Raw genomic sequence first — 21,806 nt, forward strand, 5'->3', positions numbered from 1 at the left:
ATGCTGTGCATCAGAACCTCTCTCTGTTCTGAGAAAGGTTCTGATGCATTACCAGCCTGTAGGCCTGTAGGCATTACTGCCTACAGGCTGGTAATGCCTATAGGCATTACCAGCATTCTAACAGTGCTGGTAATGCCTACAGGTACATACAGACCCACATAAACCACTGCCTTGAACACATGCACAGCATGAAAAAGTATTTATCTCTTTACAGATTTCTTCTTGCACTTAAATCCTTAAGATCATGGAACACATTTTATGCAAAACAAAGATTTCACTTATAAAGGGAAAAGTCTGTCTAAGCCAATCTTTCTCTACGCAAGAAAAACAGAAAAAGTAACCACCTCCAAACTCGACAATTTTGCAACAACTGCAATTAGGCCGTTGTGATAGTCTTTCACATCACTTTTGAAAAATCTTGGCCCATTGTTCTTTGCAGAAATGTATTTAACAAAATTAGGGTGCATGCCACAGCGTCTTAATTAGACTTATGTCTGAACTGTGACAAGGCCACTCCAAATCCCTATAGTGTTTCTCACTGTATGACCCAAGTAAGCCTTAGTTTAAGGTCATGAACTGACTCTTGCTATTTTCAACAAGAGAGCCCTCTTTATGGTTCCCTCAACTACAACAAGTCAACCAGGATTGTCAGGATTTAGAGCAGAGATAGGTCTTTGGCAGCAGTGGCATTGCTTCATTCTTACTTACATCTCTCTTCCTTTCCAATTCTCTTTGCTTTCCATCTAATGATTATTTCTCCATGCGGTGGTCCTGCATTCGTCTGGCCATGGTCCTATGCTAAGCTGTAGTGTAAATGTTGCATGGTGTTTTGGTTACCGTGGTGAAGCCTGGTACCATTTAGCGCTTGAAGAGCCATATTTCAAAGTGCTTCGCGTCCACTTCAGGGAGAGACATATTACAGAAAGCTCATTTAGCCATATTTCTTAATTACCAATGACTCAATCTGCGTAAGAGTTTTTTAGTCAACCTAGAGCTTCTGATTACTAACCAAATAAGTGTTCTTTTGTCTCTTGTTTATATTCCATCAATCATTTAGTGAGTGTACATGTCACTTTTTGCCAGTGTGTATTTGAGTCTCACACCCAACCCCCTCTTTTGCCATCAGACTTCAGAGCAGAGGTAGATCCTCTAAAGGGCATGACTCCCGAAACCACAGCATCGTCAGAGGAGAAAACCACAGATGCAGATGTTCAGACGGAACAGAGCAAAGAAAATGTTCCTCTTCCACTCTGTCTCTCTCTCTCTCTCTCTCTCTCTGCTCCCTTTCTTTCTTAAAGACGGGGCTCATTAAATAGAAGGAAGACCGCTCAGGTCCAAAACCAAAGAGAGTCATGCCCCTCGAGAGCACTCTGCCGCTAACCGGAGCGCTGGCACGGCGCAGCATGGAAAACAAGTGAACTGAATGCAACCACCGAGTTAAAGCACGCCGCTTAAAGGCACAATGTTACCAGGTATTCTGCGGGTTCCTCAACAATAAATGAGCTATAGCAACAGCAGACGTATTTCACACAACAGTGGTGAAATACTGCGGAAATTTATCACCACTGGGGTAAGTCATGAAAGAGAGAGAGAACTCCACTGGCAGCTTGGAGGCTGTTATGGCCGCAGTGGAGGGTAAAGTCACCACTTTGATGTCAAATGAGATATTTCTAAGATGTTCAACTTCCAATAAAACTTACAACTCCCCCAGAATGTGGTAAATATTTGGCATATTTTATGCTAGTAAAGATATTTCTTGTTGACGGGAACTCTATCTGGTCTTAATTAGCACTGAGCGCTTTTAACATTTGTGTGGCAATATTTTAGGTACAGCCAGTTGAAAATTAAGAAGTGACTAATAATAATAATAATAAAAAGAAAACTTCACAAACACTGGAGGAAAATATTCCTGCTGCTAGCTAGCAGCATTGAATTAGCTTCCACATGGCGCTAAGCTAAAGAAATATTTTAGGAATATTTGATTAAAATCCAGAGTTTAAAATCTAAACCTAATAATTTGACACTGAATGAACACTCTTTAAAAACCGCTTTGCGATAATTGAAACTAAAACATGAGGATGATCCCTTGCCATCAATGCTGGCGTACAACACGCCAGACAGCATCAGTGTTAGCAGCATTACTGTTCTGGGGAAAAGCGACCGTTGTATAGTTGTGACCAAAAGAACGGTAATAACAAGCGAGCATGAAGGTAACCTCAGAAAGCCAGGCCTCTGTGCTCTCCTTCACCACCACAAAACCTTACCTGGTTAAATAACAGAGTAAGATTTTTTTTTTCTTCAAATTAGAAAATGTTTGGTAGCAATTATCACAATGAAATAGGACTTCCAATGGAGCAGTTCCTCCTCAAGTTTCAACAGATCTTCACAGTTACTGAGTGAAATAGCCAGAAATTGCATGTTAGCCCTCAATGTTGCTGTGACTGGGGTTTTCATGTACAGATTAAATGCTTTGGAAGTAAAATCACTCTGATAGGTGGGGTGAAGAGAATCAAATGTTAGCTAGCTATAACAGTGACAAAAAGAGTACTTAGCTAAAAGCCTAATTCTACACAAACACAACATTACTAAAAGTTGTAAAAAGGGTGCGGTTTTTTTTTTAAAATCTCTTTCTTACTGTTTATTCAATGTCACATGCTGTTTTCTGTTGTTTTTTTAATTATGTAAAGCATTTTGAAATGCCTTGCTGCTGAAATGTGCTATACAAATAAAATTTGATTGATTGATTGCAATGCTACTAAGCTAGTCCCCTCCAAACGTGTCCACAAACATCTTATTCATGTTTAATTTATAGGGGTTACCAGTCCTTGACTTTTTTTACCCATAAAAATAAGCTATTTAAAGTCTAAAGTGCTTTAAGGCATTACAGCCCATTTGATCATTCAACGTTTCAGCCATATTTAGACAATAAAATATATTTTTAGATCTTGTTATTTAAATGTTAGAGCTTGTTCTCCCCATCTTCAAAAAAAAATGCTAAATTGACATCATAGTTAAGTGAAGTCAACCGAGCCTTAACCGGGCTTTGGGTGAATGTGATAAATGGAAATCTTACCATATAAGACTGTCAAATACAGTGGGTTTGTGTTCAATAAAGTCTTTCTTGCATTATATTGTTGCATTGAAATCTAAAAGTCCCTTATATGCTTGCATGTACACCGTCACCGACTCTCCCAATCCTCCCTTCTGTTTCAAAAGAGTTTGAATAGGCCGTGGTTTCTTCAGCTAACTCTTACCGGTATCAGTTTTATTTGATACCACAGGAACCTGCGTAATAGCCGTTGCCAAGAGAGAAAATATAAACCCCTTACATCATTTATTTGAATAGGTTGCGTTAACATGAAGGAGAAGGAGACATAACAGAATGGCGCGTTAGTAGCGTCGACCACACCAAAGACACACAGCAGTATTTTGGTGGAAGTTAATGCCTCGGGGTAAGGGCTCGTGGTTTGTATCAGTCCACCTCTCTGTAATTTGTGAGTTTCAAACTGAGTGGAAACGCAAACAGATGTGATGTTTTGTTGTTGTTGTTGTTTTCACTTTGACAATTTCAGCGTCACTCTAGTTATTGTTTCTGATGCCACTTACCAACCTGGGCCCGGACAGCTGGGGAAGCCAATCTGCTGCGTGTGGGTAGCTCAGGTCGGATCGTGGGGTCTTTGCGGTGTGTGAAAGTGGAAGCCAGAGCCAAAACGAAAGCCGAGGGTGTGAGCACTGAAAGAGAGAGAAGAACATGTGGTTCACAGGGTGTTTATTCACAGTGCAGAGCTAAATGAAGTCTTAAACAGGTATCCTGCCTCTTATGTAAACTGTTTTTCCCCCTGTAAGTGAAAAACCAACCTCTTCACCTTTATACCGGCTGTTTTTTTTTGTTAGTTTTTTTTTTTTTTAAACATTTATGGGCATGCAGCTATTTAGTAACCAGATGTCAATAACATATTTCAAGAATTCAAAAGATATTTGGAAAGCTAACACAAATTTAGCTAACTTAGAGTTAAGGATAAGGACAGGGAAACATTTCTCCCCACTGTAATTGTACGTAGGTACGTCAAATCAGGGGCAGGTGATGAGAAAACAGTTACTCAGCATTCTGAAGGTTTGACCTGCTCAAGCCTCAGACATTTAGCTGTTTGTGTGTTCCAGACTGTTAAAGTGAGACTGACCACCATGGTGAGAGCCGCAGAGCTACTGGAGGCCTTTTAGAACTAGCAGCTTCTAAGTCTGGCAAGTTATTTAAAGAGACCGACAAAATTTAGAATCGGCCCACTGAAAATAGTCGAGAAACGAAGGACGTTCAAAATAACTGCCTCCGTTTTCCAGGCCTGGCTGTCCCAGGAAGTTCATCCTGAGAGCAGACTGCAAGATGCTGAAAGAGGTGTGCCAGAAGGAAAGCATTTGGTGCTCTAAAAACAACATATCACTGGGAACATAGACAAAGACCAGGAATAATGCTACCAGGAATAAAGGTTTTTAGATAAATGAGTCTAAAAAGGAATCAACTGGACCACAGAACCGAATACAACGTTCCAACTAAAGGATACAATGCCATCTGGAAGGCGTGGAGGAGAAAGTGCTGCAGCAGAACCTGACCATCATAGAATAAGACAATAAAAAAGGAAATGCTAAAGAAGAACTTGACAATGGATCCAAACAATACCAGCAGAATCCACCAAAGACTGACTGAGAATGAGGACATACAAAGTCCTGGGCAGAGTCAATGTCCAAACTTCAGTTGTGTTGACATGCAAACAACTCACATCTGAAAGTGGCATCGGAGACCGACAGATGTATACAAAGTGTATTTTAGTTAATAAGAGGATTTTAGAGCGTAGGGTGTTATAAGTGTTTCCTCAGAACTTTGATTTGTTGAGGAAATAAAATAAGTTTGCCAATGAATATTTTACTACGGTTTGGAAATTGAATCACTTTCTTTTATGATAAAAAGTTACATATGTTTACCCTAACCCCTAACCCTAATCAAGTATTAAAGTGTTATAATTTGTTTACCAAGTCTGTATGTTCTGACTCAGTATTGACCTAAATGTGGGATTTGTGACTCATTTTGTTGCCACTGAAATGGATTCTGCCAAACAACAACATGAAATTGTTTATTATGAACACACCTTATCGTTATGCTCCATAGCAATAATAATTGGAGTATGAGTGAAGCTTTTTTTATTAGTATTTTTATCACTACCAGCTTTCAGAAGAAAAGAGAGAATTTTGCTGGTCTTTCACTCGTCTTCCAGCCAGGAATTTCTAAATGTGCCGCATTTTGTTCCATTTGTTGGCCAGACCAAACCGTGGATGGACGGTGTTTGAGTCTGCTTAAATTTTTCCCACAAACTGTTTCATTTTGGCTTCATTTTTGTATCCATAAGTAACGTTTGGTGCACCTTCAGTGAGATTTTTATTTGGTAACAACCAGATCATTTACAGGTTGAAGCCCGAGCATTAAAATATTTGGCTGTGTTCCATAAGCGTGGAGTCTTAACAGTGTAAGCATGGCTTGTTTGCTATTCAAATTCGAAATTTAAAAATACTTTCCTTATCCCAAAGAGAAAATAAATGCTGCCGTAACTCATCATCCAGAGAGGCCTCCGACTAAAAGACTGTTGCTGAATGACATAACTGTCACGACATGCTAACAGCTAAACATCCAGGCAGCAGAGACATTTCCCGGGTAACACCATCAGTTGTTGGCAAGCACTGCTAAATCCACCTCATTTGCTTTTACCGCTGTTCTTTAAATCTGTCTGGCCGGAAGGGAGTTTCTACTTTATGTCAGGTTCTCTCGTGCAATCTGCAGCAAAATCTCAAAAGATGTGCAACCCGTGGAAGCAAAGGGTGGGTGGAGTCTGGTAGGCAATTTAGCTGCAATACAAAGATGGGAAAATCGGGGGTCATGTTGGTGTTGCATCATATTTTGTCTAAAAATATGTTAATATTATTTTGTGAGATATTTTATGAACATCTAAAACTTCCAGGCCACTGAAACATCTTGAAAATACACATACGTAAAAATAGTCTTTTTTTAAATATCTGAAAGCTAGCCGACTGAAGAATGTTTCTGACCTCGGTGAATCTGATCTCTCGTCAGTCAACATGTTTATACGCATCTGTCACAGCTACTTCAGATTCCCATTTTTCCCCGTAATCCTCTACGTCACCCTTCACTTCACAAATCTGAAAAAGTCAAGAAAACAACGGTGTTATTGCTGCCGATACTTCCCTTCTCTGACAGATGTCAACTCCTCGCTGTGTGCGGTTGGATTACTCAACTCAAGCCGAAGCACCCGCCCCGACCCGATGGAGATCGGTTTCTCCCAGATAACATCAGAGCTGACGGTTAGCACAGGCCTTTTGGTTTCCTCTGCAAACAGAGGATCAGGTTTAACTGCGGACGCGCCATCTCACTTCTCCCTGTTTGGTTAGTGGTGCCAAGTGCGAGTACATGGAATGTGTAGTATGAACACACGTGGCTTGGTCATGAATAATCCCATGCCTTGTGAAATCATTCACAACTACTGATTTTATTCCAATTTTGTCACATTAATGTCGTAGGCATGTGTTTTATTAGGATTCCAACACATAAATGTGCTCTAATGGCTTACATGACTGTCAGTTTCCTACACGAGTGAATTTTGGCTTTCTTCTTTCAAATCTTAAACCTCAAAGATTTTCTTACAGCATTGAACTGTAAGAAGTGTTTAGCTCCATTCATCTTCCCATCAGCGAGTCCCTCTGCAGTCTGTGCTATCTGTTACTGCAGTGATGGTGTGTTGAAGGTGTTGTCATTGTTTTGCCTGCTGCCTGAAAGGTTCAGCTTTGGTCTGACCAGAGAACATTCTCCCGTATCTTATCTCAGTCTCCTAACTGGATTCCAGAAAACTGAAAGCAAGACCTCTTATCTTTCAACAATCGCTTTCGCCTTGTCACTCTTCCATAAAGACCAGATTTGTGGTTTCCTTTGATAGACTCTCCATCCTGAGCTGTGAAACTCTGCAACCAGACCATAAGCTACTTGACTATATCTGATTAATGCTCTTGTTGAACGGCCTGTGAGTTTAGCTGTTGTCTGACAGACCTCTGAGGCATTTCGTAGAACAGCTGCATTCCTACTGACACAATTTTGAACAAGTGGACCTTATACGAATTGGGTTGCCTGGTAAAAGCCAGTACCTTGTTCTACACTTTACTTTGTTCAGAGAGTCTGATTTTACCCAATAGCTAACGCTTGGCCATGTCGACTGTGAAGGAAGCTGCGCTACAAAGCCATAAACAATCTTTCTCCGTTGCAGAGAGAAGACCAGAGCCAAACGAGACGTCCATTAATGAAAGTGGCTATGACATCTGTTCCAGCAATGAAATGTCTTAAGCATTCATCTTTTTCTGTCTTTAAATGCTCAGTATTTGGAAGTGAGGCCAACATGCACTGAGTGGTTTTTCTCACTTCCAACCATATATAGGCAGACTACAATTCAAAAACAGTGCAGAAAATCAACGTCGTTGTTCAAAACACCTTCCGTTTGCTGACTGGCCAAATTCAGCTGCAGAAATCAAGCTCAAATCCCAGGCGGAACACTGAAAGGAGAAGAGAATCAAACTGAATTGTGTAGGAAGGGAATACTAATCGGGTGACTTTTTAAGTCTATCAGTTGATCCAGTGATAAAGAGAGATGAATACAAACATACACCATGCTTTTCATACTTTCATTTGGTAATCATGAAATACTTTGAATCGACCCATCACATAAAGTTTCAATAAAATGGCTTAACATTTGTGGTTGTAATGCGACAAAATGTTCATGGGGACTAGAAACTGTAATTTCACAAGAGCACAAACTAAACTCTAATCCAACAAAGTCTGGAAGATGAAAGGAAAAAACTGCAGTGTTGTATCGAGTAGAAACATTTGGTGATTGCCATGGCAACTGTTGCAGTCAGCCAAAGAAATTTCAACCGCAGATTTTACCATCATTTCCATAAAGATGACAACTATTTATCTTGCTCCTCTTTCAGCAGCCAAATGATATGCATCTGATCGGTTTCACACGAGGATGTAAAAGTCCCAGAAACCTCAGCTAAGCCGCCGAGCGCCGCGTACTAATCCTCAGGTGAATGAGCTTTTGATGAGTTTTCCACAGATAATTACAGAGGGAGAGATTGCTCTACAGGTAACAGTCGACGCATAGAGAAGCGATGTTTCTCTGAAACGGCATAAATTTACCCCGATGCGGAGTTAGAACATTTCACCTTTGCACCACAGTAAATTTCCAGCTCCCTTTAATTAAAGGCCATGCTACTGACAGTTTCTAGCAGATGTTTTTTCAGTTAGTGCAACCTGCCGTCCATCACTGGCAAAGCCGCACGTCAGTCTTCACCTTAGCTTTGCAGTCAGCCAACACAAACACTGATCCACTGTGTCTGGGAATTGGGAAGTAATTATTAAACAGATGTGTCACCGTCTAACAGCCAGAATACAAACCGCAGCGTTTCTCTTGCTCCCATGCACACTTTGTGACCTCTCTCCGTAGAATCTCTGGGAATGAAACCATGGGGGCAATTTCTGATTAACGCTCGTTGGTCCGGGTCAGTTTTGTTTTTAATGGATATATTTTATCCCCCGCCCCAAAAAAGTGAAGTTTTTTGTGGCTCTTGGCGCTGTGTCGATTGCCATTTGAAGAGTCTTTCTGCTTTTGCTGGTTGATTCATTACAAGTGGAAAGTGTTCAGTCCATCTGTTCACACCTGCCATTTACAGTGGACCCCCAGAACGCCCACTAATATCTGCAATCCATAAATACTTGAGGCACCCTCTAAAAAAATGCTTGTAACTGCCTATTTTAAAAGTTTAAACACCAAATATACCTTAATAAACATCAACATGCACAGTGGAAACCATCTTAGCGCTACATCTATTGTGCTCTCCGTTTCCTCAGTGCCAAGGAAAATAAACGGTGCTTCTGGATTTGTAAGCCAACTGCGGGTCAAATAGGATTGCACCTGTAGGTATGTCAGCCTCCCAAGTTCACTGCTGGCTAAACAATAACTAAAAGCTAACTGGTACTTCATAAACAATTTCAGTCACCTGGATATATTATTATTTTGACATTCATAAAACTAGTAAAACAGTGACTTGTAGAACTGAGTCAACTGTTTCAAATTTTGTCATGATTACAGCAAACCCTATTGCACTTTACCCGGATTTTGCGTAAAAAAGACGAACACATAGAAGTGCATGACACGTAGGAAAGACTGTGTGGTCTTCAGAACATCTCCTTCAAAAATATGGGAAAATAAATGTGAAAACGTTGCTTTGAATTTGTACTCAAACTCTGACTGGTATGAGCTGACAAAACCCAGAAAGCGCAATTGCTTTGAGAAATCATCCAATTAGTAATTAGAGTCCACTTATGTGTAATTTAACCTTTTCTGTGATGATCTCAGTGCTTTCGTAGGGAACATCGGTGAAGAAACAGCATAAGCAAAGACTGCTTCGCTTATGTGAAGCAGTCTTCACAACCCGCCTTAAGACATTGGTTGTGACGACTCCCGTCTCCTCCTGATCAACTATCTTTGTTTCTCAGGTAAAGTGGGTTTGGATCACCTGGGCCAGTGCTCCTAATTTAAACCAGACAGTTCCTCACACCAAATGGCTGCTCATGCCTTCCTCTTAGCAAGCAGTCCTGGCATTTTGTTGGGTTTGTTGTTTTGATTATATTTAATTGGATTGTTTTGCTGGATTTAGTAAGGTCTTGTGTTGAGTTCTGGTTTTCATTTGTTTTTGGCTTGGTGTTATGCCATGCTTTAATCTGTTTGTTTGTTTTTTAAAGTTTAAAACCTATGTCAAACATTTACAAAATTTGCCTAAAAAAATGCCGCATCTCCATTTTTTTGTTTCTTGCATCACAGCCACCTGGGAATTGTTGGTTGAATTAAAGGCATCTAAAATGTTACTGAGATACAAAAGGATTTGTTTGGCACAGTCTCAACATCACTTCTGACACAGTGACACGGCGCTAGGTTATGAACAATATCCCAAGGTTTGAATGTCTCAGATGGTACTATTCTATCCATTATGTGAAAATGACATAACTGCACAGCTGTTTTCTGGTGCAGCTGAAAACTAAGATGTTACTGTACACATCTTAGATGTGGCTGTACACCTAAACTAATTGGCCAGGGAGGGAGAGCAGTTATGAGAGAAGGATCCAAAAAGTCTCTAGGTAACTCTAGAGGAGCTGCAGAGATTTACAACTCTGATGGAGTTCTGGCTGCGTTTAGGGTCACTGGAAAGTGAGTCACTTTCTAAGTATCAAGAAGTAAAACATGCCCACTATGTGACGCCAACACGTTTTACCGTAGGTATGGTGTGTTCAGCATGGTGTGTAGTGTAGGTTTTCCCCAGATGACATTTTGTCAGCAAACCAAAAAGCTGTAAACAGGACTTTTTAAATGGCGTCCCTTCAGCCAATGACTGAAGAGAGGCTGGCCTCCAAAACAATGTTGGTACCCTTGTTTGTTGTGGGTTTCCCCATCCAGTTGACACTGTATGGGTTATTCCGCAAGTACCGCCTTCATTCATACAGTGATGTAAATCCAGCGAATTCAGTCTGTTGCCAATGAAATTACTTGGACATAAAACCCACTTTGACCCGGCTGTATCCCCACTGAGGCGGTTCCCAAAAAAAAAAAAAAAAAAAAAAAAAAAAAGAAGAAGAAACGGGCAGGATCTGCAACTGGAGACGAATTTGGCAAGGACCGACCGAAGAAAAACGACTTAAAGCCATTCAGACGATTGATTGAGGTGTGTTAGTCCAAGCACACATTTAAAAAGCTGCAGGACCCTGGCTCTTGTGACCTGAAGTTTGACACGCCTTGTTCAGATCAGTGCATAGTCAGAATCGTCAATGTTCACACCCAAATCCATATCAGAAACTGTAAAAATCAAACAAACTTGAACATCACTAATCACCGACGTTCTCCTACATCCAATTCTGAGTGAGATTAAGGTATTTAGCAAAAAGATTGAGGAAAACATCACTTGGCAGAGGCACACCCCAAAAGACTTGCAGTTATAACTCGAGTGAAATGTGGCTCTGCAACGTATGGAATACAAATGCACGACTCAATCCTTAAGTCATTTTTTCACAGTTACGTATAACTCCATGTCTATCTATTACATAACCCCTCGCCTCCCACAAAAAAAAACAAAAAAAAAAAAAACACATTGAAGTTTGTAGTGACAAAATGAGGCCAAACGTTCAATAGTAATGAATACCTGAAAGGCAATATATATCATAACATGTTAGGTAACCATGTTCACTGATGAGATGAATATAAGTGCAAAACACAAAGTGTTTTTCCCCTCCAGATTTAAAGGAGTTAACTTGAAGTAGTGACACCATAGGGACTGAGGTACCATAAAAAAACAAGCAACTGTTCACACCTTCATACACCATGCACACTTGCGTCATCCCTTCATTAATGAAAAGCAGTAGCAGCAGCATTTGGAACAGAGACTACGGTCTTCAGCGTTCAAACTCCAGCCCATGCAGGTGAAAATTTGCCAGTAAAAGATATGAGAGCTCGTTAAGTTTAACAGGGCAACAACCCCCTACCTTGGGTCCCACCCTGAGGTTCAGGTTTTACTGACTTATTACTGACAACGTCAGCCTGTTTGTCTGCTGTGAGTTAGCCAGGCACATGCATCATAAACAGAATGACGATAGATGGTCAGTAGTGCCAGAGGATTACCGGTTGCAGATATTAAAGCATACATGACTGCGCCAACAGGTTAGCGCAAAGGTCTGTGGTCATTAGACACAAATGGCTCACTCTCTCCTACATAGCATTCACTGCAGTTGTTAACTAAAAAGAAAAACTGTGGGGGACGAACTGCTATAGAAGAATGAGGAACCCTACTACCCAACATGCTCAAAAATTAGCTCCGTTGTTAGCGCATTAGCGGAAACATGCCCACATCCGAACATTTATTTTTCATTTACAAACACAACCGGTCAATGTATTTAATTTCAAAGTTCGTGAAAACTTTGAACTTCTCCGTTTCCAGACTGAACCATTGATTTGCTGTTGCTCTTTTCCAGTACAGCTTCGTCCCCGACAAAACGACTCAGTTAAAAAAAAAAAAAAAAAGGTGTATCAAATAAAAAAAATAATTCATTCATAATCTCCTGGATGGTCTGCCAGAGCAGCCGTAATGAGTTTTAAGACATGGCATGGAGTAAAAAACATAGGCACTATAAAAAATACAGTATTTTCTTGCTCAAAGTTATCAAAACTTCATGAAAATTCACTGAAACCTCTAAAATAGGACGTAGTTCTTTATGTTGAGTGAACAATTTAGAATTGCCTATTTATTTTTTCTGCTTGTTTCTTTATGTAACTAACATATCATTAAAACATATTTGGGTTTTTTTCTTTACATGTTCCCCACATTTTGATTTATAGACAAAAAGTCACGATAATATAAAAATATTATTGGCAGAAACTATTTAACAGTCTATACCCAACAGGGCTTTCACTTTTAACAATGTCAATCTAAAGAAAAATGAATCAATGGAACAAACGTGAATTATTTGTCACTACTTAAAATGCCCCAAAGGTTTTATTGCATTTCAGACAACTGGGTTATTACTTTTAAAAAAAGAGAAAAATCTGAGTTCCTTTAATTGGTGGAAATGAGTGACCACAACATGTTCCTAAGGTTGAGTTATTTCAGCTCATTTCTGTTATTAAGATGTACTGTTAGATTTTACAGTGTGGCAACCCTAAATTTCACACAGCAAGTATCGGGGGAGCGCGCAACTGGCACGCCGACTCCGGGAATTCGGTGTTCTTTTTTGCACCATAAGCGGTCTCCAAAGACGCTTCGTAGAGTTTGGCTGTACATCCAACTGGCCCCACAACCACACGTCATGTGTCGCCACGCCAACATCCAGAATGTTCACCTCCGAGATTGCCTGGGACCGGTCACCAGTGCAGCTGATGCAACAATCGATATACATAACCTCAAAATAAAAAAAAAGAAAATTCTGCACAAACTGTCAGAAACGTTGTCAGGGAAGCTTGTTGTCCACAATGGAGTTTCGACTGGACTGCAGTACATCTTCGTAACTGACTTGAGAGGAAAATTACAACTAGATGTTGTGTTGTGTTGCGTTTATAACGTTGTTGAGCGTGGAACCTCATTTGACATCGTGAAGTCGGCTGGTAGATCTAAAAAAAAAAAAAAGGAATACGGCATGTTTGATGGAATAAAATTCAATACCAATTGAGAAACAGAGTCGTTGGTATCAGTCTGGATGTCACTCATTTCTATTGCTTTGGACCTCAAGAGCCAACATCCACAAATGGAAAAAAAAAAACAAAACTATGGAACAGTGCTGAAGTTTCCCATGTGTCACCCAGCCAAAATTACTATAGGAGAGCTGATCAGTGCGACTGATCCATGAAATCATAAAATAACCCAGAACATGTAAAACACTGCGTACCTCACTGGCCTGCAGTGTTCATGATTCAACAATAAGGAAAATAGGCCACTGCTAACCAAGAACAACACCAAACACCAATGCCCATTTCACGTTTGCCAAAAACATACTTATTGTTTCCAAGAATTTCACGAATATATTCTGCACCTTATGATGGCGACTGTTTGGAGTTGTGGTTTCTGTTACTGACGCAGCATTTCAGAAAAAGGGCGTAGCAATATTTAAGCATGGAGGTGGAAGTGTGATGAACTGGTACTGCTTTGCTGCTTAAGGACCCGGACAATTTGTCATTCATGAGGGAGCCATGATGTCTTCTACTCAAAAGCCCTCAGATGTAGCTGAAATAAAATGATTCTGCAAATAACGAGTAAAAATTCCTACACACTAGCTGTGTTCCCACTGAACATTAAATTGCTCAATTTGACATATCAAAAAATAAGTGCCAAAAAGATTTGGCACTTGGACGGCAAGTGCCAAATCTTGCCGTCCCAAAGGAACAGGAAGCAAAGATGAGGAGAAACTTTTTTTTTGGTCGTTTCAAAATTCATCCATTTCGCAAAACTGCAATGGAAACACGAGACACGAATCGCATGACAACAACCAAATGTTGACACTGGCATAAAATACAAAGAAAAAGACAGGAAGTAGTTTGAGAATCATGGACTGGCATATTTTTTTTATGACTTATTGTGTAAACAAACATATTCAGGAGCGTTTGTTATTTAACTCTGAAATTGTGTTGTTTCGACATTAGTGGAATATTGATAAAGTTTCACACATATTCATAACGGAAACACAGCTAATGACAGATGACACTCGTTGCCTGAACGCAGTTTTTGCTCGGATGATATGGGTCACAATAACATTTCCCTTTGAATTGAATGATGGAATGAAAAACAATTATTGGAGACATTTTGATCAGGAATTACGTCTGTTGACCTCTTGAATTACAGTTGTTTTTTTTTTATTTACTGAACGCCCTCTGAGAATTCCCAAAGGAACAGGAAGCCAAGACGAGGAGAAACTTTTCTCCAGTTGTCTTTCCACCATTTGTTTTTAGTTCCCGTCTCTTTTCTGCTTATTTGGTCGTACTTTTCTGCATCTCTACCAGTGCCCTACATTTTATATGTTTGCTGAACTAAATTGCTGCCCTAAAAGTTAATAAGCCCTTTTTTATTCCCTACTTGTAACAGCTGGAAACCTTAAAGTGCCAGATAAGTATTCTGGCATATTAAATTTGCTAAATTGTCTGAAGACCTTTTCTTTGTTTTTTCTTTTAGTCTTTTCCTTTAGTAGCAACACAATATCTCCGCTGTGTATGCCTGTGTGTCAACAGGCTCTTGCGTCTATTGTCCAGACAGCATCTTGTACGACATCCAGCCAACAAGGCAGTCTGGCTCAAACACAACCCAGGGACAGATTTATACAGAGGAGATTTGGACGATTACCCACCATGAAAATTCTCAGTGACTGAGATTGGAAAATCATACCAGCCAACACATCAACTCCAGCAGTCAGTGTTGCAATTAAGAAAATCACTTTGACTTGTAATATAAGAGTAATCTTCGACTAATAGTACAAGAAGAAATGTCCAGATTTTAAGTTTTTCTCCTTCTAAGCGTTTTACTCGGAAGATAGTGATTAGCCATCAGGATCAATTCATCAAAGTCAAGAGTGAGAGCCATGGACTGAGCGTTTGGTTTGCAGCCTTTGGACAAAAGCCCAGACAGTTGCCTGCAGAAAGAGTTCTTTCTGAATGACTGCCACAGCAATATGTCTTAATGAAAAAAAAATAAAAAAGTACATCCCTCTGCAGGAGGAATTTTGCATGACAATGAGAATATATCTTTTATTGTTACGGTTTACAGAAGCTGGATTTGGGTTGCCACTTATGAGCTTATACAGTGAAAAATTAACAGCAATAATTTAGATTATTTATTCAGTCATGAGGGAAAAAAAGTGGTGGTTCATTTTTCAGTCATATTTCCACCATGTTAGTCATTAGTTTATAATTGTCACAGTTTCAAACTAAAATTTTCATTAGGAAGTTAAATATTTAGATAAACTAAATATGTAGCTTCAAACTAAACACTTAGTTGGTAAGCTAAACAAGCTAAACATTTAGGTAGCAAACTAAATGTTTAGTGAGTAAGCTAAATAAGCTCACATTTAGCCAACAAGCCTGCATTTAGCTAACAAGCTAAATATTTAGCCAGTGAGTTAAATAGGCTAAACATTTAGTCTGCAAACTAAATATTTAGGGGCTAAATATTTTGTTTCCAACTAAATATTTAGTTAGCAAGCAATTACATTGGAGCCATTTATTTATTCAAACTAAACTAAGAATTTAGTTTGAAACAAAACTGGCTTCTTCATCTTTCCACCATGTTCATTAATTTTTAAATGTCACTTTCAAACTAACTTTTTAATTAGCAAGCTAAATATTTAGCCAGTAAACTAAATACTTAGATCAAAGCAAAAATATTTAGTTAGCAAGTATTCTGGAATATTTGGGGGGTATTTGGTGTGATTTTAATGAGAAATCTTACAGTGACGCTGTAGAGGTGGTTATAAAACATCCTTTGCTTAAACACATCTAGGAGAAATTTTCAATCTAGCATCTAAAAGTATCAAGATTGATAGAACTGCATTCACATGTTCTGACCTTAAAGATGCAAAAATAACCATGAAAACTGACTAAATTTGATCCTGAGACCTAATCCTACCAAGTATCATAGATTTTCCAATTCTACGTCTAGCTATGGCAATGTCTGCCTGAGATCACTCTGCTGTCCTCCTGAAGAGCAAGAGGTAGCTCCCTTACCAAACGGTAACGACTGTATAAAAGGTTTAAAGGCATTATTACTGCAGATGCTTATGAATCCCTTTAAAAATCACAGCATGAGTATGTTTCCCATTGTGTGAAACTGCCCAACGAACATTTGGAGCTTGGCCTCAATCCACAGCCTCCTTTGGAAAATAGACCTTAGTCTCAGCGCTCTCTCTTGCCCAACATTTCCTAAAATCTCCCAATTTTCTGGGTCCTCTTCTGCTGCTCAGGTCTGCTGCCCGTCTTTAAGGAGGCAGACTGTCTCCTCTGCGCACTGGTCCGGGTCCAGCTGGCGTCGAGTTAAACGGCAGCAGCGCAGCTTCCATCCAGGATGGCGCTAACTGATCCCAGATGACCCGAGCGGCCTCCCTGGACGCCTGGTTGCACAACCGAGTCTTCTGGTCTCTTCTTCTTCTGTCGTATTCCATCGCTTACGCCACCACTGGTTGTGGTGTGGATAATCTTAACTCAAACCCCCCCTACCATTGAAATCTTGATGCTAAACTCGTTTGTGCACACACACGGAAATGTGTGTTTAATAATGAGGCCTAAGCTGTGCCACACACTGCAGCTCATAACCCCTGATCTTTTTACAGGGCACCCTATGGCTCCCGTCAGGCTCAGAGGGCAGTTTACAGTACGTGGGAAAATGCAGCTTTGGGAAAAGACCCAACACATTCATCGCTCCACAATTTGAACTGTACATTAATGCTAAGAATGGGGGAACGTTTACGGCGTTGTGTTTCTGCAGAGTAAGGTAAAATATGCAATTTCATTAAGCTAAACAACAACAGGCAGGCAGGCAGGATGATTTATCCAGGAATAATCATGTAGTATGTGAACATGGGCATAGCACCACTAAAGCAGCTTTAAATCTCAAACCTTTCATTTTTTATCGTCTTTCTAAGGGGTTTGACAGTGAATCATGCAATGCAAAAGCAAAACCTTGTCAGTGTTATGCTGACTGAACATGAGTTTGGGTGGTTTAGAAATCATTTTTGTAACTTAAAAGCAAGAACGTAGAAGGTTTTTCCTCCAGTCAACAGTGGTGCTGCAGGTGTTCCCCAGGGAGCTAATCCTGGACCTGTTATTTATTTATTTTTTTTCCTTTTGTTTATCAATATTTTTTTTACAGAGATGTGTAAGAAGGAAGTTCTATTATACCAAAGATTCAAGTTATGCTTTCAAAACCAGAAAAACATTTTGTCCCACGGTTTCCTTGGCACCATTATTGCTGCACTGTCTTCAGCTTTTCACACTCTACCAACTTCCTTCTAAATAGTGTAAATAAAAGTTACTAATGCCACACAATTTTTGTAAAAAGGGAAAACTTGGATGACATGCATTTTTGTGTTCATCAGGTAAAACTATGGATGTTTTACTCAATGTTCTAAGAATCTCTTGCCAGTATCTGCCTTCTTCTGAACCAGATGTTCATTCCTACGCTGATGACATTGATGTATTATGTTGAATCTACACCTTGTGAAGCATTTTGTTACCAAAACTCAACTTATCTAGCTCTCCTATTCAAATTTATAGCTATTTTTTACGATCGCAGTAAGCATCTTCTTTGTTGAAATGCTGCACTAGCAGCGTTAGCTAAAACACTGCACCAAGTTTAAAAAATAATCTCCTCATCCCAGTATTTCATTCCAGATTTCAAAGTGGAATTTTGAGAGCATAAATTATCATAAATATGAGAAACAATCAGGACTGGAACACTGCTAATGCAGCTAAAAATGGGATGTTGTGCTAAGCCAGGTCTCCAGGGAATCACTCAGGATCTACAGGCTGACAGTGTCTCTCTGAAGCCAAGATGGTAAGAGGATCACCAATTTCACCATTGTTGCGCAGAAAGATAGTGCAGCAATACCAGAATGGTGTTACCCAGCGTAAAACAGCAAAGACTTTTAAGTTATCATCATCAAACTTGCATAACATCATCAAAAGATTCAGAGAATTTGGCACAATCGCTGTGCATAAGGGTCAAAGCCGTAAAACTCTACTGGATGCTCGTGATCTCCAGGCCCTTAAAAGTCACTGCACCTCAAACAGGAAAGCCACTGTCAAGGAAATAACAGCATGGGCTCAGGTATACTTGCAGAAAGCATTGTCAGTGAACACAATCCACCGTGCCATCCGCCGCTGCCAGCTGAAACTCTACAGTGCAAAGAGGAAGCCGTTTCTAAGCAGCTCCACAAGCTCAGCCGTTTGCACTGGGCCAGGAGTCATTTAAAATGGAGTGAGGCAAAATGGAAGATTGTTCTGTGGTCAGATGAGTCACGATTTGAAGTTCTTTATGGAAGACTGGGACGCCATGTCATCCGGACCAGAGAGGACAAGGATAACCCAAGTTGTTATCAACGCTCTGTTCAGAAGCCTGCATCACTGATGGTATGTGGTTGCATGAGGTCTTGTGGCCTCGGCAGCTTGCATGTCTGGAAAGGCACCATTAATGCAGAGAACTATGTTCAGGTTCTAGAACAACATATGCTCCCATCTAGACGTCATCTCTTTCAGGGAAAACCCTGCATTTTTCAACAAGATAATGCCAGACCACATTCTGCAGCAATCACAACATCATGGCTACGTAGGAGAAGGATCCGGGTACTGAAATGTCCAGCCTGCAGTCCAGATCTTTCACCTATACGGAACATTTGGCGCATCATAATGAGGAAGGTGCAACAAAGAAGGCCCAGGACAATTGAACAGTTAGAGGCCTGTATTAGGCATGAATGGGAGAGCATTCCTATTTCTAAACTTGAGAAACTGGTCTCCTAGGTCCCCAGACGTCTGTTGAGTGTTGTAAGAAGAAGGAGAGATGCCACACAGTGGTAAAAATGGCCTTGTCCCAACTGTTTTGGGATTTGTTAACGTCATGAAATTTTCAAACAACATATTTTTCCCTTAAAATGACACATTCTCTCAGTTTAAACTTTTGATCTGTGATTTGTGTCCTATTGTGAATAAAATATTAGATGTTGGCACCTCCACATCATTGGATTCAGTTTTTATTCACAATTTGTTTAGTGTCCCAACTTTTTTGGAATCCGGTTTGTACTGTAAAAAAAAAGGTTAGCAAAAAACTGTAGAAATTCTGTCAAAACAAAAAATAGTAATACAGTGATATTGTGTTTATCTACCACTATCATGAAGGATCATTTTGGACCAAAAATGATTGCAAATTTTACATAGCAGTTCTGTAAGTCACAGAAAGTTAAAGGCTTTTGTTTTGTGAAATTAGTTTTGCTTGATCACATCTGGTAAATAAATGTTTTATAAAACTGAAGCTGAATGTTCTGTAGATGTACACCTAAATAGAAGTTGATTGTAGTGTGATGTAATGTCAAAAAATGATTACACCCTTACACATCTGACATTTACATCAGATGTGCAAGGCTTTTTTATTTCATTATGGAAACTTTTGTTTTGAAGTTGCATTTAAGTGAAATTTTGTTTTTTTCATTTGAAAAATAAATTTCAAAAATATTTATTGAGTAAGACTAAATGAAACTCAATGTACAACAAACAAAAACTATTTATTAATCTTACTGGAAGAAAATGTAAAATAACAGCACTGTTAAGGTAATTCATCATAAAAAGTTGAAGTTTGCTTGATAAAACAGTTTTTATTACAAAAATCACACTTTAAATTTGTACAAAATTATGTGCCAATCAGTTTAACACTATTGTAATCACTGTTTGCTCAGTAAAACTGTTTACATGATTACTGTATTTTGTTCACTGTATTACTGTGGGAACCACAGCTGGCTTTTTTTTTCTTCTTCCGTGTGTGTGTGTGTAAAATGGATAATGAACTTTTGGAAGACATGTACAGAAATCGTTTTTTCCTCAGTTATGATCCGTAGAGAAAACTGAATCCACTGGGGATGTTTGTTTCCCTCATCTGGCCATAAAACGGTGACTCATTTGTCCCATGTGCCTTTCCGTGGCTCGTCCTCATTAGCATTAACTCAAGGACTTGAATGACCAAGTCAAATGATGTCATCAAGCAACAACAACAAAAAATCTGGTTATTTACAAAGTTTGGTTACTATGTTTAATTTTTATTGTTTTTTTTTTTTGTTTTTTTTCTCTGGACGAACCTTCACAGAGAAACCACTCTGTGCTGCGAAGGACATGACATTTAAAAGGCCACACACCCACCGTCACATAAATGTCTACGTTAAATAAGAGCTTCATGTTTATAAGTTCACGGCTGCCGTGTGCGCCCTCCAGCCGCTGGCCCGGCTTTTTGTGAAAAGTGACGCGTTAAGTGCGTTTTGTAGGCGGCAGACACTTCCAGCCAGGAACATGTGAGAGCAACACCTGTGGTTCCTGAGCGGTCAGCGCCGATTTATTCTGACTTCAGGCCTGAGGCTGGCTAACTCGTATCTAAGGAGCTAAACACAACTGCTGTTACAATTCATGTCAGCATTAAGTATTTGGGTTCATTTTGGACGTGATCTCTATTTTTAAGGATAAATAAATAAAGATTCAGTGTATTGGACGATCCGTCAGCTATTTAAATTGGGCTTCCAAGCAGCTGAATTATATCTTTGCCCAAATTTTCCTCTTCTCCCAGTGAATATTTATTCATAACTGGATCCTTTTTAAACATTTTCATATTTTCTTGCAACGGCAAATTAAATATTTTGTATTCAGTTTTGACTTTATATGACAGACCAATAAAAAAAAGACCAAAAAAAACAAAAAAACAAAAACGCACCTGATAGTAAAGTTGGAGAAAAATTAGCCCTGGTTTTCAGCACTTTTTTTTGTATGGGATTCAGTTTCAGTTCAGCTGCAGCGACTCGCTGCTTAGGTTGCAGAATCTATTGGCAGGATAAATCCGGACTTTATGGAAGAGCAATAAAACAAAAAAGGCCATAAGAATTTCATTTAAGTTTGCCACGAAGAACACATCAAACATGGAAAAGAAGTTGCTTTGATGAGATAAAACTGAAATCATTTTTGGCCTTCGTGCAGAGCACTGTTTTGGCAAAGGCTAAGAGTCAGTTTGCCAATTTTTAATTCCACTTTGTATCGACAGTTTGCCATTTTGTCACTTCCTGTTTTCCTACCTTTAAACTCACCGTTTTGTTCCCATACACTTAAATTGCATATATATTTGTTTTAAACCGTATTTAATAAATAATGTTGACAGTCATTTAAAACTGAAAAATCAGTACTTGACTCTTTTCATATTTGGTGATTTTGATAAAATATGACATCATGAGCCCAGATCAAATAAAAATAACTTAATATCGCCTTATTCACATTTAATTTTTTTTTATTATCTGTAGATTCTTCATTGCATTTGTTGTTACTCCAAAACCTTAAAGCAGAGCAAATATAGAAAAATTACTACATATACTAGAATTACGTAGATATGCATTGTTTGTACAGAACGCCATGCTGTAAATAAGAAACAATTAAAATCAC

General features: G+C 39.3%; 1 long non-coding RNA gene across 3 annotated transcripts in view; it reads right to left on the bottom strand.

The window, feature by feature from the left end:
- Positions 1–21,806, bottom strand: part of LOC103143654 (uncharacterized) — a 168,972-nt gene that overhangs the window by 128,455 nt on the left and 18,711 nt on the right. For 2 of the 3 annotated variants that reach the window (XR_001663151.1, XR_001663153.1), the window contains exon 2: positions 3,607–3,732. This is a non-coding gene — a long non-coding RNA (uncharacterized LOC103143654). The remainder of the gene's footprint in view (positions 1–3,606; positions 3,733–21,806) is intronic. The other variant, XR_476819.2, reaches the window with a different exon arrangement.

The sequence above is a fragment of the Poecilia formosa genome, unplaced genomic scaffold (assembly GCF_000485575.1).
Source record: "Poecilia formosa unplaced genomic scaffold, Poecilia_formosa-5.1.2 Scaffold4, whole genome shotgun sequence".
In the NCBI taxonomy this organism is placed as follows: domain Eukaryota; kingdom Metazoa; phylum Chordata; class Actinopteri; order Cyprinodontiformes; family Poeciliidae; genus Poecilia; species Poecilia formosa.